At 42.5% G+C, this 4,440-nt stretch overlaps 1 long non-coding RNA gene across 1 annotated transcript in view; it reads left to right on the plus strand.

Annotated features, from left to right (window-relative positions):
• LOC106726113 overlaps nt 1–4,440 on the plus strand; it is a 61,262-nt gene that overhangs the window by 1,167 nt on the left and 55,655 nt on the right. The gene's annotated exons all lie outside the window — the stretch shown is intronic.

Raw genomic sequence — 4,440 nt, forward strand, 5'->3', positions numbered from 1 at the left:
TATGCACAGAGTTGAAATCTCTGAGAAGCACAGAAAAGGCCCTTCAGGAAGTCAGACCTGCTTTGATGGAGCCAGGAAAGGGGACTGACTGAGGGATTTTATTTTGTCAAGGTGGTGGGGGAGAGGGAGGAATCCTGCTTCCAGGGGCTTGTGTGGATTCAACCTCTTATTGACATCTGGAGAGGAGACCCAACCTTTCTTTTCAAATTCCCATGTGAGGCAGGAAGGAGCCATCAGTTTTCAATAACCAAATGAAAAAGAAAATAAAGTATGGCTACATATTTTATTCACAATTATAAAAATTGAGCAAACATTGAGAGAAATGGTCATTATGTGTATACAACAACAGCTTCTACTGTAACTAAGAAAAATAATTATAAATAGGCATATGATGATAATGGTGGTGGTGGTTTTGGTGATGGTGCTGATGACCATAGAATTGGACAGGGTCCTGGTCCATTGTCCTGGGAGGGATCTCTCCCCTGTCCAAAACCATAAGTTGTTTGGAAGGCCTTGTAACAACTCTTAGGTGTGGCAGTTGTGGTTTCAATATCCAGTGACATCTAAATGGAAGATTCCTGCTTTCATTATTTGATAAAAAGTTAATGTGTGTGGAAAACCACCACGTCTAGAAAATATGAGAATGATTATAAGTCAGCAAGCGGTGAGGAGGAGGAGGAAGAGGAAGAGGATGGTGATGATGAGGTTGGACTGAGACAGGGCTCTTTGCCTAAAGAAATGAAGGCTGTTCAGAGGGTCACACATCACTATGGCTCTTCCAATGAGGGGTGCACACGTTTCCCTAAAAGTGTTGAGAAATTTCACAAATGGGGCCGCAATGAATTAGGCAGCTTGGGTGATTCATGGTAAAACCAGATCAGTAATGACCCCAAAGGTGTCTAAGTGCAGATCCCCTGCACCTGGGAAGGTGTTACCTTTCAGAACTGAGACACTGTGAGAATGTGCATGTAGGCAACAGGAATACCCTTCCCATCAGTTGGCAATGACATGTTCCTTATTTCTCTTATTCCCTTCCTGCTGAATTTTTAAGCTTTCAATTTCTAAGAAACTCCTGCTCATAAAATTCTGGTATTTCCTCCAGTGATACAAGATGTCTCTATTATGCACTGTACTTCTTTCTGGGCCTTCACTGGAGGAGGCTTTAGACCCACATGCCCAGTAACTCTCTGTGCATGAACACCAGGGATATTTCTGTCATGTAACTCAAAACAGTCCAGCTTTCTACCCTCACCCAGTTCCACCAGTCACATCCAGATTCATGGGTAGTTTCCCAGCAGCGCCCCCCTCTGGTACCAGAACCTGCTCCAGTCCCTGTGGCTGCTCTAGCCAATCCACATGGGCAGTGGAGGCTCAGCGTTTTCTGGGGAGTTCTTTGTAAAATCACCAAAACAGTTCCCATTAAAGAAAATATTATTAAATTAGCGTTGGTCAAAATTAAAGACTTTGGTCCCATCAAGGATTCCATTGAGCAACTTAAAACATAAACATGAAGAATATATTTCCAGACCTGACTGGTTTGGCTCAGTGGATAGGGCGTCGGCCTTTGGACTGAAAGGTCCCAGGCTGGATTCTGGTCAAGGGCATGTACCTTGGTTGCGGGCACATCCCCAGTAGGGGGTGTGCAGGAGGCGGCTGATCAATGTTTCTCTCTCATTGATGCTTCTAACTCTCTATCCCCCTCCTTTCCTCTCTGTAAAATATCAATAAAATATAGAATATATTTCCAAATCAGTCTGATGGCAGAGTTAATAAATAATACATCAAGGATGTTACAATTTGTGGGAGAGCCCAGCACCCTCTGACCACAGTGACCTCCCAGGGAAAGGGCAGAGGGGGGCTGGAAATGAGGGATTCCTCTCAGGGTTAAAGTTCCCTTTCCTATGAGAAATTCTATGATAGGAATTCTCTGCCCTCACCTCCCTCTGGACCCCAACAGTACTGATAACACTAGACTGAGAAAAGAGGTAAATCCCCTACCATTATCACTTCAACATATGAAAGATTCTGAGTTGTACACCTGCATGATCACTGCTTTTATTTCTTGTCTTTTCTCCACTTAAAGTCATGACTATTTCTGATGTAACTAGATTGGGGTCTCCGCAATAGGCCACTGGCTTGCATATCAAATAGTTTCCACAAGAAACTGTAGACACCATAAAAAATTTTCCAACATCGATAATCACAAATATTTCACCTGTCTGTGCTTGAGAGGTAGTTTCTCAGATCAAAGTAACATCATAAATTAAGATATAAGATATTGAGAATGGCTGCCCTTTATATTTTTCACAATGATATAAATTGTTTCTAAAAAAATTAGATTCAAAAAATTAGGAAATTGTGGATACAATATGATTTTGAGATTCAGAAATGGTCTGAACAAATGGTAATCCCTTTCACATCAGCTTGAAAGATGCATGAAAAGTTAAATGTGTAACCTTCTCATTGAGTCCACCATTTCTTCTTATGCTCAGAAACTTTAGGTCAATCTTTCACCAAACTACAATGTGCTTTGTGACCCAGGTGGTCCCCTGTCCCTGACTTACATGGTGAGTGAGGTCAGGGGAAGAGATGCCCGAAGAGGGCCTCCAGAATGACCAGGGCAACCCAACCTCAGGCCCTACACTTATAGGAAAGGCTGCCCCACATGCAAATTTCTCTTCAAGCTGAAGGTTAAATTCTCTCCTGGGCTGTAAAGGCTCACAGCTCTCTCCTCAGACAGGGTTGAGGTCTCTGGGAAGGCAGAGCTGTGATCTAGAAGAAGATGATGCTGCTGGGTCTTCTCTTGTCCTTGGTGACAGCCCCCCTAAGTGAGGTTCTCAGGGGTCAGACAGTGGTCATGGGATGACTGTGTCTGAAAGTAACAGACAGGGATTGATGCTCCTTGTCCCCAGGTGTCCTGCCCCAGGTCCAGCTGCAGGAGTTGAGCCTAGGACTGGTGGAGCCCTAGCAGACCCTCTCTCCCACCTGGGCTGTCTCTGGATTCTCTTTAATGAGCTAAGATGTGAACTAGATCTACCAGCCTATGTGGGCTGGTAAAGATATAACCCAACACTGAGATCCAGACTCAGCATCACTAGGAACATGTCCAAGAGCCACGTTTACTTAACATTGAACAGCCTGAGTACTTCATGTCATTCCTTCTGGCCTGTAGAGTTTCTGATGATAAATCAGGTGTCACCCTTATGGGAACTCCTTTGTAGGTACCAGTTTTCTTTTCTCTTGCTGCCTTTAAGTTTCTCTCCTTATCTTTAATTTTTGGCATTTGAATTATGATGTGTATCGGCATGGTTCTGTTTGGGCTCTTCTTGTTTGGGGTTCTCTGTGCCTCCTAAACCTGTGTGACTTATCCCTTTACCAGGTTAGGGAAGTTGTCTACCATTATTTCTTTAAACATCTTCTCAATTCTTTTCTCCCTTTCTGCATCTTCTTGCACACCTACTATTCTATTATTGTTACGTTTCACATTGTCTCACAGCTCCCTTAAGCTGTCCTCCTGTTTTTTTAATTGTTGATTCTTTTTGGTTCTTTAATTGAGTGATATTTTCAACTCTGTCTTCTAATTCACTGATTTAATCCTAAACTTCCCCTAATCTGCTGTGTATACCTTCCAAAGTTTTCTTTATTTGTATTATGTCATTCTTTTTTATTAAATCTTTATTTTTCAGATTATTACAGTTGTTCCTCTCCCCCCGCATAGCTCCCATCTACCTGGTTCCCACCCCACCCTCTGCCCTTACCCCTGCACTATCCTCATTCATAGTGTACAATTTTTTTAAAATATTTTATTGATTTTTTACAGAGAGGAAGGGCGAGGTATAGAGAGTTAGAAACATGGATGAGAGAGAAACATCGATCAGCTGCCTCTGCACACCTCCCACTGGGGATGTACCTGCAAACAAAGTACATGCCCTTGACAGGAATCAAACCTGGGACCTTTCAGTCCACAGGCCAAAGATCAATCGATCCACTGATCCAAACCAGTCAGGGCCATAGGTGTACAGTTTTTGTCCAGTCTCTTCCCGCACCCCCCACACCCTTTTCCCCTCAAGAAATGTCAGTCCACTCCCTCTCTATGCCCCTGGTTCTATTATATTCACCAGTTTATTCTGTTCATCAGATTTTTTATTCACTTGATTTTTAGATTCACTTGTTGATAGATATGTATTTGTTGGTCATATTTTTATCTTCACCTTTTTCTTCTTCTTCCTCTTCTTAAAGAATACCTTTCAGCATTTCATATAATACTGGTTTGGTGGTGATGAACTCCTTTAGCTTTTTCTTACCTGTGAAGCTCTTTATCTGAACTTCAATTCTGAATGACAGCTTTGTTGGGTAAAGCAATCTTGGTTGTAGGTTCTTGCTATTCATCACTTTGAATATTTCTTGCCACTCCCTTCTGGCCTGCATAGTTTCTGTTGA

Source organism: Myotis brandtii, unplaced genomic scaffold, assembly GCF_000412655.1.
Source record: "Myotis brandtii unplaced genomic scaffold, ASM41265v1 scaffold2269, whole genome shotgun sequence".
Lineage (NCBI taxonomy): Eukaryota > Metazoa > Chordata > Mammalia > Chiroptera > Vespertilionidae > Myotis > Myotis brandtii.